General features: G+C 40.3%; 1 protein-coding gene across 1 annotated transcript in view; it reads left to right on the top strand.

Moving 5' to 3' along the window:
- Positions 1-2,570: 2,570 nt before the first annotated feature.
- LOC126354816 (sodium-dependent neutral amino acid transporter B(0)AT3) overlaps positions 2,571-14,772 on the top strand; it is a 517,077-nt gene continuing 504,875 nt past the window's right edge. Inside the window, exon 1 of the mRNA XM_050004755.1 lies at positions 2,571-2,722. The gene's annotated coding sequence lies outside the window, so the exon portion shown is untranslated. The remainder of the gene's footprint in view (positions 2,723-14,772) is intronic.

The raw sequence follows: 14,772 nt of genomic DNA, 5'->3' as shown, positions 1-14,772 counted from the left end.
CCAGGGTGGCGTAGTTGTTAGCGAAGCTGCCTACTAAACTGGAGATCCGGCTTCGAATCCTGGCCTTCATGCAAATTGTCACTTCATTCTGCATGTATACATCACAGATGTTTGAGACTTAATAAAGCCTCTGGAACCATATATTTTCAATTAACTAAATATAGAACTACCATCAGCAATCAGTAAATTGTACAGTGAATAAAGAAGTTTTGTGGAATATTGCCTGAATAGCAGATCAGTTCTTTCATGTAACTATCATAGAGAGAAAGACTAAACAATATTAGTATCACAAGTGGTACAAGAACCATTAGGGTAAGCCCACTTTGTTTTGATATAGATCCTCGTATGTCAGAGGCGATCTTCCATGTGGCGGGTACGCTGGTATGTTAAATTATGCCCTTGTGTAAGATAATCTTACGGTTAGGCAGAAATACAAGCTGCGGCGCTTAAATCCGGACAGCTTTCAATATGAATTTCTCGCCATATCGTAGTTCCACCGGAGATAGCGTCTGGCGTTCTTGAAAGCCATAGGCACCTAGTAAACAGTCAGAACCTCAAAATGGCCGAGATCTTACGGGTAGGTGTGAAGCACAACGGAAGAGCCACGCTTATTGAACGTCTTCGCACTGGGCGTTCGTCCACTGAAATATTTAGATTCTCCGGGAACCCGAGATCAACTGTTTACGATATTGTGGCCAAGTGTAATGTTTCACAGATGACTCAGGTCCTAAGTGTTGTATCGAGTGAGAGTGATATCCTGCCTTCACATTTCTTTGAAAAGGGAAACACTCACAAAAGAAGTTTCTCTGCAATTTTGAGGAATGTCGTGAAACCACGGATGGTAACTGTGGTCCGAGGGAGACAATAAGTCTTTCACCAGGACGGCGCACGGGCTCATACGAGCCATGTAATTCAAAACTGGCTCTCGGATAAAGTTGACGTGTTCCGATCAAAGAAGTTCTGGCTCCAGAATAGCTCGGATTTGAAACGCTACGTTTGCAGCTTAGTCGAAAGAGTTACCACTAACAAGGGGACCCTCCATACTGTAAATCATGGATTTTCATCCGCTTCAAATATGTTGTAGAAGCACTTACTTTGAGTAGCTGGCTATCCGGTTTTTTAGCGGCGGGCCTTGGTTTTTGAGAAAATCGATTTTGAAGTTCATTGCGAGCTTTGTATATCCGTAACATTACATGTATTCCGAGCAACACAGCGTAGCGCAGCGCTTAACTTTCGCGGCTGCCGTGTTCGGATCTTGCTTTTGTAATTTTTTTATTTTCAAAATCGACCGAATTTTTCAATTTCATTTCAAAGAATATCAACAAACAGTGTAAGATGAGCGAAATTTACCTGTCGGTAAAAATAAACATCGCGGGGCTGGCAATAAGGAGTGCCCTTTGGTGGGACTACATTTGGAGTGCAGGTGCTCGCTTTTCTTTCATCAGTGAATAGGTGATCGTATAAAGTTGAATCGGTTTGCCCTCCCAACGAGCCGATAATGTACAAAAATGTTTTCTGTCCCAAGTACGGAAGAATTACAGAACGCAAAAATTCTTCGTACACCAGTTTCGTGAACTTCCCGGATTTCGTGCAGGACACGACTATATTTCTGTATTTCCCAGTTAATTCGTATACTCATTTTTTAACGTTAGGACCAAATTTTCCGCATGGTTCTTGCATACATAAGAAAAAGCATATGGGAGCAGGATTCGAATACGGTACCACCACCGCGGTACCCGTGAACCGTTACCTCTGCTCTACGCTGACTTGCTCCGAATATATGTAGTGTTACGTGTATACAAAGGGCACAATGAACTTCAACATCGATTTTCTCAAAAACCAAGACCCGTCGTTAAAAAACCGGAGAGCCAGGTTCTCAGGGTAAGTGCCTCTACAACATATTTGCAAGTGCATCAAAATCCGTGATTTACAGTATGGAGAGTCCCCGTAATGCAGAGGCACCGTAATGCCGCGTCTACGCACCGCTATGGAAGCAGCATTCACGAATATGGACAGCGCTTTTTTAAAGAGTGCGCGCAGGACAAGACTGGAGGCGACCACTGCGGCTGAAGGGTTATTGCATCGGGGAATGTTACTGTTGAAAGATACCACTACTTATATGTAAAAGGATTTTCATTTTAATTTGTATTTTGTATTAATAATTTTTTTTTAAATCATTTGTCCAGATTTAAGCGCCGCACCCTGTAAACTCCAACAACTTTAAGTACGTTTCCTGTTCCAGGAATTTTTTCAAGCAAATGTCTTTCCTTTTTCTTCGCATCGACGAAGACGGTCTCCTCTTGCAGGTACACGCACGAAAGCGCCGGGGCTCGGCAGACGTTTCACTGTCGCGCGTGGGCGTTAGGGAAACGAATTAAGCGCGGCGAGAGAGCGCGAAATGGCAGCGGGGATGGTCCGCAGCCGACGAACCGCCACCCGGAAGGCCGGCGCCCGCGCCCACGCACCTGTCTGGCGTGGGCCGCCCGCCGCCCACGCCGCCCACGCCGCCCTCTGCCGCCCAGCCGCGTCCCGCGGGAAGCTCGGCGGCGCCTGCGTGCGGGGCGGCGCGTATTGATTCCTGAGGGAGCGCGCGGCCGCTGCCTGGAGCGGCCAGTGCTGGAGGACAGTGCCGGTGGCCGTGGAGGAGCCGAGTAGCCAGCAGCGACCAGGAGCTGCGACGGCGCCTGCGGCCGCGGCTGCCTCGCTCTGCCCGACACAACAGGTAGGCCGCCACCGACAGCCTTCCACAGCTTTTCTGTAGGTTCACAGCATGTCCCGTTCCGTCTTCACTGAAGCCATCTGTCCTACATATCTCTTTCATATTCTAACTTATTTCAATATACACAGTAGTTCCTTATTATATTCCTCAGATGACAGATTTCGATCTTCTAAGAGATCATCTTCAGACCTTACATCCTTTCATGGCCGTAGGAACCGTTGGTGTGGAGCCGGCCCATGTGTGCAGGCGTGGAGAACACAGCGTGGAGAACACTGTTCCACCCCAACGGTTCCCACAGTCCTCAAGGAATGTAAGAACTGGAGATGATCTCTTAAATATGGAAACCGGTCACCTTAAAATAAAAAATAAACAAATGGAGTCACCACTGTGTGTATTGGAATAATCTGCAATACTATAAAGATCGCTTATTTTCCTACAACAGTGTTCCAAAAAATTGTTTCCTATTGGTGTATAACAGAGTATTTGTTTAAGTAATCTGCCTTTGCCTTCTGTTACGATTTTATGCACCGTTCTACATTTGCATCTACGTTTGTGCTCTGCAAGCCTCCTTACAGTGTCTGTAATTTGTGTTCCACTATCATTACCCATTTTCATTTTGCAGTCGCCAATGCTTCGAAGGAAGAAGTATCGTTGGTGAGCCTTCGTATGAGCTTCAGTCTTAATAACTATACGTTAAAGTCGTTCCTGGAGTGTAACAGGTATAAGTGCAGATATTGCTATTGGTGACTGAGGACGCTGCCCTGAAAAACATCAGTATGTGCGCCATTTACAGACTAATAATTACATTTATTACAAGTGATAAATTTTTAGGTTGGGTAGTACCTTCATGTGATAAGAGCAAGCCATTATCGCTATTTTCCCCTGGGCAGCAGGTCAGGTGCTAAAGTGTGAGCGTGTGGACTGAGGACGCTGCCCTGAACAACATTAAAACAGTATTTGCGCCATTTACAGACTAATAATTACAGCTATTAGAAGTCACATGTTTTTAGGTTGGGTAGTACATGTGATAAGCAAGCCATTAACGCTATTTTCCTCTGGGCAGCGGGTCAGGTGGTAAAGTGTGGACGTATGGATGCAAAATGGCTAGTCTGTAACGACAGGCGTAATCCCTTTTGTGATGCAGTTACGACCGTGCAGAAAACATCAGGTAGTAAAGTTTGTGACGTGTTTCTGGGAAGACTGTTCGAAATAGGGGAAAAACCGATACGCTGATGTGTGTACATATTTAGGTCCCACATATAAAAATATTTGCACTTGCACTCTTTACACCGTGTATTTGGGCGCAAGCAATATATTGGTTTACTCTTCTAGGAGCGTTGGCTCTCGGAAATTTACAGTAAGCCAGACTATGAGCACAACGCCTCTCTTGCATCGTCTGCCACTGAAGTTGGCTCACCACCTATGTCACACTCTCGCGCTTACTAAATGAAACTCTGACGAAACACAGTGCACTTCTTTTTATCTTCTCAGTTTCTATCTGGTACGGATGCCACATTGATGAGCAATATTCATGCACTGGTCGAACGAGTGCTAAGTTAGCTACCACCTCCGGGGGAAGGGGGGGGGGGAAGGGGGAATGGGGGGGGGGCAGAGGAAGGACTACATGTCCTGACGATACATCCAATGGACCTCAGCATGGCACTGCCTTACCTGCAGTTCGTTTTATGTGCTCTTCCACTTTAAATCGCTCCATACACATACTTCTATATATTTCATAGACGTGACTGCTTCCAGTGGCTGTTCTGCAACGGTGTATTCACACAACAGTGTGTTTCTCTGCCTATTTACCCATATTACGGCGCATTTGTTTATGGTATATGGAATATGGATATGTGATATGAAGATGGCAGTTAAGCTGCCGAAACTAGTCATCACTTTGTAAAAGATTTTTTATTAAATGCGATTGAGGAAACATGTAGAACTTTTTATGAAAGTTTTAAAAACTTTTATAGAAGGTTTTTAAACTTTGTGTAATTTTATCTTTTGTCAGTCCGTGCAGGTAGAGTCGATAACCTGCTGGTCTTCCAGCATTTCGCTACAGTTTTCCAGCGTTGCAACTTCTCTGTGTGCAACAGCTCTATCCGCAAAAAGCCTCATGGGACTTGCGACGAAATCCACCAGGTAATTTATTTAGATTATGAAAAGCAATGTCGTAACAGACGCTTGGGATATTCCCTAAGTTACTTTTACGTCTGGAGATTTCTCTCTGTTGAGAAGGATGTGCCGTGTTCTGTTTGCTAGAAACACTTCACTCTACAATCACTTGTATTCAATACGCTCCTACTTTGTTCATTGGGCGGCAGTGCGAATCTGTATCGAACGCCTACCGGAAGTCAAGAAATACTGTGTCAATCCTGGCGCCAGCATCTACGACTTTCTGGGTCTCTTGGACACACTGAGCGAACCCAGTTTCACACGATCGTTCCTTACGGAACCCATATTGATTCATACAGAGGAGATTTTCAGTCACTAAATATGTCATTATACGAGCTCATAGAATGTATTTCGAAAGTTTTCAAGAGACCTATGTCAGTGATATAGGCCTACAGTTTTTGCAACTTTTCGACGACACTTCTTGGAAACGGAATTACCTGTGGTTCTTTTTTTTAGTCACTAGGAACGGTACCTGTATTTTCTCATTTATTCAATATATATTAAGTTTATATATTAAGTTCCGCTCTTTTAGTATTGTTATGTGTTTGATGAAGGAGGAGGAGGATACTGGTGTTTAACGTCCCGTCGACAACGAGGTCATTGGAGCACTAGCTCGGATTAGGGAAGGATGGGAAAGGAAGTCGGCCGTGCCCTTTCAAAGGAACCATCCCGGCATTTGCCTGGTGTGATCTAGGGAAATCACGGAAAACCTAAATCAGGATGGCCAGACGCGGGATTGAACCGTCGTACTCCCGAATGCGAATCCAGTGTGCTAACCACTGCGCCACCTCGCTCGGTTTTGTGTTTGATCATTGAAGTTATATCCCCCAGCCTCCCTAAGAAATTTTATTTCAGCCGACTGTATTCTACTTCGACTTTTTTTGTTTTCGGCTTTCATATGTTAAAATAAGAGTAGCCATTACTTTGTAAAGCTATGTTTATTTCTTTGTCTTGTCGCCCGGTGTTCTTTCTGCTGTGCCACAAATAATTTAAAACTTATTCGATTTGCTAAGCACGTCTTTCCCATATTCATACCTGAAAATGCGACATTTGTTCTATTGATTGTCCATCCATTTCTATTTTGGTGGCGTACAGGAAATTTCCCTTTCAAGGTCATTACTTCAGTTGTTTTTACTGAAATTTTTAGAACTTAATTCTTACATTTTTTGTTTAGGCAATATATTGAAAACTGTATTTTTCTCTGTCTCCTGAATAATTATTTCATCACTGGCAAAAAGTAATATATTATTTATAGAAGTGTGCGTCCTGGTATTAATCTGACAATCAGTTTAACTTCCCTTTTCCATATCGTCTTAGTATGCATTGCATGTGTCCACTGCTGTAGCTGCGTAGTCAGTGCGGCTGACTGCCACGTCGAGGACACGGGTTCGACTCCCGACACTGCCAGGAATTTTTCTTTCGTAGAAGGACTGCATATGGCTGCAGTCAGTCTCGTAAATCCAACTGAAGAGTTACTTGACCAATTAGTAGCGGTTCCAGGTCAAGGGAGAGCGGTGTGCTAGTCCTCCGAACCGCCCCTCCATACCACATTCAATGACGCCATTGACAAAGGATGACACGGCGGTCAGTCAATATCGATTGGCCCGCCCAGGTCTGTGGACTGAGTTTACATTTACTGACTGTAGTATGGTAAAAGCTGCACCCTTGTCTCACTGCTATACTGTTCTTTATGTCTCCTGTTTTCTGTTTCCCTGTATTGTTACAATTTCTGTGTGCTAAACGTTTAGGATACATTCGTTTTCCCACGGTATTCCAAAGGTTATTTATGTTCACTATATCTAAATGCTTTTAATGATTTACAAATGTGATATGTGTGTCCACATTGCAAACTCGCCTGTTTTCGAATAACTAGCATCCAATAGTACCATTGTCGTCACAAGATCGGTCCTTTCTAAAGCCATTGTGTTCCTCCATTAGGAGGGGGCTAGCTATATTTCTCGGTCTGTCGTTAACAACTCTTGCGAACAGATTGTAAGAACCATTTAGAAGACTTATTGTCTATATCTATTACAGACATTTCTCCTCTTTTTTCGTAGAGTAGTATCACCTCCACTGTTTCCCACGATTCGGATTCGGTACCACCGTGTTCTTCAGAATTCATTTAAGTGCTTTAAGACTGCATGATTACTTTGAAAGTATCAGAGAATCCCTAGAATCATTTTCAGATTACTTATCTACCATTCCACTTTTGAATAACATTTGGGAAAAATGAATACCTAAATCTTTGTCTGGTGTTTCACGATGGTCATTTCTCCCTAAATAGGTGGGAGCTATTAAATATTTACGAATTAGGAAGAGGAAGTTGATGACAGTAATTTCGTGAACATACAATTAAAGCTTACACTGTAAGTAGGCTGTTTAGGTTTTCTTATTGGTAACGCTTAGCGCTCGGTATGAAAAATCACTGGCTGTGCTGTGCGCAGTCTGTGTTTAGTTTGCATTGTTGTCTGCCATTGTAGTGTTGGGCAGTGGCAGCTGGATGCTAACAGCGCGTAGCGTTGCGCAGTTGGAGGTGAGCCGCCAGCAGTGGTGGACGTGGGGAGAGAGATGGCGGAGTTTTGAAATTTGTAAGAATTGGTGTCATGAACTGATATATATATTATGACTATAAAGGTAAATACATTGTTTGTTCCCTATTAAAATCTTTCATTTGCTAACTGTGCCTATCAGTAGTTAGTGACTTCCGTAATTTGAATCTTTTAGTTAGCTGGCAGTAGTGGCGCTTGCTGTATGGCAGTAGTTCGAGTAACGAAGATTTTTGTGAGGTAAGTGATTTGTGAAACATATAGGTTAATGTTAGTCAGGGCCATTCTCTTGTAGGGATTATTGAAAGTCAGATTGCGTTGCGCTAAAAACTATTGTGTCTCAGTTTAAGCACAGTCGTGTATAATTGTTAAAAGAGGACGTTTCACATAGACCAGTCTTGTATAATTTTTCTAAGGGGACGTTTCATAACACGACCGGTTATATAGCACTTTCTGGCGAATTTTCCTGGATGTACGTTCGTGGTCCATGAAACTGTCTCCTCCCTGACGTTTCGTTCAGATCTACTTTTGACATTAGAAGCGATTGTGGTTCCGCTGACTCTTGCCCAGACTATACAGCTTCACCATCAACCAATTTCGTGAAAATTTCTCAAAAACGAGAAATATCACTGCTTTTATGTTTGCCACCCCTAACTCGCTTATCATGTCCATGACATTCTCTCCATTATTTATTCGTAATATAAAACAAGCAGCTCTTCTTTGAATTTTTGCGATGTCCTCTTTTAATTTTATTTGGTAAGGATACTGAGCAGTAATACTTCAGCTGAGATCGGAGCATCACAAAGCAGGCACTCACTTCGTTAGATTTGTTGTAAAAAAAAAAAACCATAGTCTATGGTTCACCTCCCCCTCAACGCTTTATACATGATGGTTAAAATGTACGTCGCCCGTAATTGTAATCCCCTATGTATTCGGTTGAATTAACAACTTTTAAATGATTTATCGTGTAACCGAAATTTAATGGACATTTTTTAATACTCATATGGATGATCTCACACTTTTTACTGTAGAGAGTCAGTTCCACTTTCGAAACCATGCAGATATCTCGTCTAAATCATTTTGCAATTCGTTTTAGTTTATGATGACTTTACTAGATGGTAAACGACAGCATCAGCTTGAAGCAGTGTAAGATGGTTACTTAATTCGTACCGATAACAATGAAGGCTTTAATGCCCGATGTTTGCTTCTGTTTAAACTTTTAAGAGTTTTGCATTTAAGCTGCAGGTGAGGTCGTAATGCGGAAATGTCTGCAAGATTTTAAAATTTGGCTCAACCGCATAAAATTCGTGATAAGATCACAAATCACGCGACGAATTTCGAGAGTAGATTTCCATACTCAGGTAAAAGCACAAGAATTTTAGAAAAATTTAATGTTCAACATCGTAAAAAACAGTGACAGTCGGACTAAGCAGTCTCTTCTAACTTCACATTCAGCCCTCTGTTTCAAGATTCAAATATATAAACTTTTTAATGTGTTAACTTCCTAAGGAAGTATTCTTGTATATTTTACCTGAAGCTGTGACCTTTTTCTCGGAACTTATCGTGGAAATATAATCGCATCACGAAGTTTTTGTGGTTGAGCAAAATTATAATATTTTACTTTTGCTGAAACTTCAGGTCTTAGAGACTGTAGTCGAGGCATCAAACTGTTCACCAGCGTTTCGTCTTCATCTGCGGGGACATCTTCAAAAAGATGTCAACTGCACTGTTCCCGGAGTTCCATCTCTGAAAGCGTTCCCCGCAAACTGGAACGATATACAACTGAAAAGTTTCATTCAATGAACGCGACTTCTCACCGCGGGAACTTTAACACGAGTCTGTCGTCCTACTGCTTAATGGTTTTTTGTCTAAAGATGACGGGTGGGAAATAAGTCGAGAAGCTAGTAACCCGACCCAACTTCATATATGATCACTCATCTTCATGTGTCATCGATGTCTTATCTACAACTTTCCAACTGTTGCTCATTTCTTCTCATTACTCTCCGTTTCCGGCACTGCATCCGTCCCAGCAATAATGTTCCGTCTTTAAAACCGCCAGGCACGTCTAGCTATTGATTTCCGAACGCACTACGATTCCGAGGATTGGGGCTGTATCATAAACGCTAGTGATCTCGTACCATATAGGAATTCCCTCGGTGACATATTGGCTTCTTTAGCTGTGACTTACATATTATTATAGGTTATCTGTAATGGCCATCATGTACATCACCATATTCATCGCAGAATAATTTCAATTGTTATTTAACACTCTATGTTTTTTGAAATGATGCTTGAAGAAACGCATATACACATCAATTAAATTTTGTAATTCACAGTGATATTAGCTGTGAACGTGTAGGCTGTTATTGCCGTCTCTGAGATGTAGAGGTGTATGTACGTACCTCTTTTAACATTAAACACGGAGCGCCTTAGATGAAAATTAGAAATACAACAATACTGATGTGCCCCGTATAGAAAATGAAAATGATAATAAGAAATCATTATTTTTCACGAGATGTTTTGTATCACTTTTACCAGACAGTTGCGGCGAAACCTGTTTTACTTCTTTATTCACTTCATTATGCGTCTTTAGAACGGCTACCGGCACCATTAGAATCGCCACATTGCTGGCTTTGTGTTTGAGAGGGGTGTCTCAGCGTCCACATATAAAGGGCCGTGTTTTTTTCCCGGTATCTCAAGTTTTTTTCACAGCAATATTTCGAGAGTATGTAAACAAAAAAAAAAGCAGGTGCTCCATCATTCATATTGTTCATCTACTGATTACCGTATAAATGTGTGCATAGCTCAGGTCTCAGATCTAAATAAGACAATAGTATACAATCTCCAACAATAGCGTACCCACTAACTGAGTAGGCTTTATCGCAGGGTTTAAGTTCATGGTTACTTGTCATATGAAGAGCTTATTTCAATACTGGTACAAGTCCATTTTTGTTCATTCTGAGATACAGAGTCCTAAAGTTAAATGAGCGCTGAAACATCTGCAGTTGAGATACCAGAAATATTCAAGTATATGTACTTGAAGTAAAGTTAAATGAGCGCTGAAAAATCTGCAGTTGTGATACCAGAAATATTCAAGTATATGTACTTGAAGTATATATACTTGAATATTTCTGGTATCTCATCTTCAGATTTTTCAGCGCTCATTTAACTTTACTTCAAGCATATATACTTGAATATTTCTGGTATCTCAACTGCAGATTTTTCAGCGCTCATTTAACTTTACTTCAAGTATATATACTTGAATATTTCTGGTATCTCAACTGCAGATTTTTCAGCGCTCATTTAACTTTAGGACTCTGTATCTCAGAATGAACAAAAATGGACTTGTGCCACTATTGAAATAAGCCCTTCATAAGAGTGTTACCGTAGCATTATTGTTTAAAGGAAGAAACGTGAATCCTATGGTGTATTAGCATGTATTTAGTAAAGGAAGTGTTTTGAAATATGGTCAACAGAACGTAATCAGGGGGAAAAGTTAAAGAAAGGAAATAAATTTATATTCAACACGGTTATTCGATACATACTAAAAATTGCGTGAAAAGTCAGGGCGTGTGACTTAATGGGTATACCATTGCACACGATAACGAGCCAAGTATAACTTTACATCGAAGTTTATTATATCATGGATCGCTATTTTAAATTTGAACCAAAAGAAATGAAATTTTCTTGATTTCAATTAAGTATGTAAAAGTTTGCGTATAACAAACTCTCGGAGATGAATGACAGTCTAGCTGTGGGACTTTAAAAATCGAAGAAAACTATTTTTATTCAAGTAAATAAGAGACCTGAGATCGAGTGTTGTTTGTGTCTAAGCAGGCAATATCTATGACCCTACTGTGAACCGACTAAGTTTTAAATTTTATTCAACATTAGGTAATCCTACAATGAGCATTATTCGAGAGTGTTGAGACTAGAGACTAGGAATCAGAGAGTTTTCTTGATTTCTGGTGCACAATGCGAGGAACAGAGAAGTTTTGCCTCTTGTCTTATATTTTATCTGTTTATTAAGAATACAAATTTATATTCTGCCAGTTACCCAGTCGCAAGAAAGAGTGTTTGGTAGTTTATCGTAGATGCCAAGGTCCTGGGAAGAACGGCTGACATTCAGTGTCCGTCTAGATCGATGTCATTAGTGGAGAAAGGAATCGGGTAGCAGAGATGTGGCGAAACAACAGATGATCAAAATCAATGTGGTAGGGTAGAAGTTCCAACGCTGGAACTCAGCAACGCACTCAGAAAAGTGCTGACGAGACTTAATCCTGCGCTGAATGGGTGGACGCTGAAAGGTAAGTCTGCATTCATTTCCGTGTTGTGGCATAATTTTGTTATCAAATGTGGAAGTCGATCACGACACTTAATATCAATTTCTTGGCCCCCACCCGAAATTTATTTGAGGTGAATTCCACTTTACTTCTTAAACACAAGGCATATTTATAATAACAACACCTACTTGATTTCTGATTCCACAGGTACTACGCAGCTCCCTGAAATTGTATTTTTGAATTCTTGTAAGAAATCCATATGCGAATGTTGAAACCAGTTTAATTATTTTGGTGCAATCAGCTAAGCATCTGTATCAACTAAAGACAATAACAGGATAATAAGCTTCATGGGGAACTTACTCATTTGGCTAATTTCAAAACCATATAACTTTTTAAGAATGGAAGCAGTTGTGCAATATGAAAATCAAACTGAAAGACTGTTTTGAAAAGCAGCATTTATTCTGCACCTGCTGGAGGGCAAAAATTCGTGTTTTATGCATGGAAATGTAGCTTAAATGCTACCTGAATTAATATTACTTAAATATAAATTCCTTTACCATGAGATACATTACACATCAGTTCGCCGGGGTTTCAAATTTCATGAAAATTTCTTTTGTTTTATTCCGCCAAAACGGCAGACACGGCTGTGGAAATAAGTGGACTGGAGTACCGTTGCTACCACATTAATATAGATTCAAATAAACTCAGTACGCAGAGAAATAACTCCTCTAATTAATATTAATATAAATAGTACTAGCTTTTAAAAAAGCCTAATTCTGTTATTAAATACGTGTTTATTCTTAGTTATTGTGACCCTGCGTCCCTTAAACTGGTAGAGAGATGGATACTTTTTAAATAAATTTTAGAGGGAGCCTTAGCGTCACTTCAACGTGAACTGTTGTGGTCGGTCGTGTAGACCTACAATACTTTTCATTTCTGTGAATTCCATCCAAATGTGTTGACAACGGCGCATGTTCCATGCCAGCTGCTACTGTGAACTTCTTTTGTAAGTTGTTCACGAAATTAATATTGCGCTCTGAAGAAACATTTTGATTTATGAGTGTTTACATGACACGTAATATAAAAACACTGATAGCACAGGTGAACTCTGGGGCCAGAAACCTGGAATTGACTGAAACCATTAAAATTAATCATGTAACTCATGAAATCTCAATTTGGATTTGTGCTAATGTTGAATCGGTACTCAGACTTCATTTTTATCGACCCCAAGTATACGAGACACTGTAGTATGTGCAGCTGTGAGAAAACTTAGAATGAAAATCTGGAGGCCGTAGAAGTGAGTCTCCTTTGGCACTTAGATGGTACCTCTCTACTCCTTTTTGCTACGATACTTGGAGTCAACTTGCTCGCTACTATGTCTCTGTGACACTTTCAAGTTCAAACACCTACTTCTTGCCTGAACTTTACGGATGTTTTGATTTAGTTTACTAGTAACTAAGACTGGTCATTTCTTTATTCATTCAGTCAAACGTGCTCCGTAAGTTCCATAGTGGAGGGCAGACTTCAGGGAAAAACAACGATTCAAACTGCACATTAAAAGGCAGAGGCAGGCAACTTCTGTGAAGTATGCTAACAAATTACAGCTAGTGGTATTCCACTCAAACTAAGAAGAAAAGCAGATATTTTGGGAACAAAGGCCACTGGTCTTCCATTTACAATATTCAGTTGTTATTTTTACCTATCATTTCGTATTGAGCATTTTAATTAACCTTAGTGATTTCAAGACCTTTTCGGCTACCTACAGACTTGAAGAACCAAAAAGTCTTTAATGAGGACATAAGTGTTGAACGAAATTTACATGACTGAGTCAAAATATTCTGTTAAACTATAGATGTAGCGGCTTACAATGTACTACAATTAGCCAAGGATCTCCAGTTTCCTGTCTGACGTCTTCCGGAACCGTTTATAGCCTATTACACTAGAAAATAATACTCCATTTTGAAGCATAGGTAGGGACGCATAGTCTCTATTGAAATTAGTTTTGCTTCTACTATTTTGATTGTGAATTTCATCGTTCATCCTTAATTCGCTCTGATTAAGAGTAAATCAACTGGCACATGAGTGTAAGAATCGCAAAGCAAGCGGAATAGAGCTTTCTCGTTACAGTAACGTATCCATGTGTTTGTCATCTATCAGGATGGCCGGCGTCTTCAAACATATACAAGAGGCAGAATTAGTTCCCTTTGCAGACGGCACTAGTGTTGTAATCGGTTCAAGCATTCATAGAGAAACAGAAGAAATGGAAAATAATGTTCTTTGAATTATTATTACTGATTTTCTGCGGATTGCCTCAACCAGAAGGAAAAATGACATTCATGATTGCAAGTTAAGATTGCCTTTAGCAAAAAGGGTGCACATTGCTGCAACAAAACTTTTTGATAGTTTACCTAGTAATATGAATGTCTGATAGATAAAAAGTAAAATTTGTGAACAAACTGAAAAAACCTCATTTTATACTGTAGAAGAATTTCTATTATAATTTGTACACGGTGGTTGGCAGAACTTACTAATTCACATGTGTACTCGTATATCTAAACAAAATAAGCGAAAACTTTATTAATTTTCTGCATGTGTCGCCATATTTACAAGTAAATTTGCGATGTGAATGTAAAATGACTCGTTCCACATCATTATAATTTATCGTGCAAAATGATACATGTAACATGAAAATAACTAAGGATCATGGAGCTTCATTCAGCCTGTGTTCCCGTTGATTTCTGCTCCTGGTATCTGCATTTTTTTTTTTTTTTTTTTTTTTTTTTTGCTTTGAGTCGCATAATATGATTGTGAGATTATTGGTTAAGCTGTTTCTACGAACAAGTTGTAGGGCAGTTGGTAATTCTCCTGGCTTTATGTGTTATGGCTACGTTTAGGACCTTTATCAGTTTACTTATATTATCAGCAATTTATGAGGAGTCCACTAAAAATTATATTCTGAACGTTGGGAAGAAAGATTGATCCAGAGGCACTAGTTCCTGAAACACTTTGCTTCCATGTCATTATGTTGAAACAACGTAGCACCCAGTTT

This window comes from Schistocerca gregaria, chromosome 3, assembly GCF_023897955.1.
Source record: "Schistocerca gregaria isolate iqSchGreg1 chromosome 3, iqSchGreg1.2, whole genome shotgun sequence".
NCBI classification, from domain to species: domain Eukaryota; kingdom Metazoa; phylum Arthropoda; class Insecta; order Orthoptera; family Acrididae; genus Schistocerca; species Schistocerca gregaria.
The sequence above is the reverse complement of the archived record's forward strand: the minus strand, read 5'-3'. Positions and strand labels throughout refer to the sequence as shown.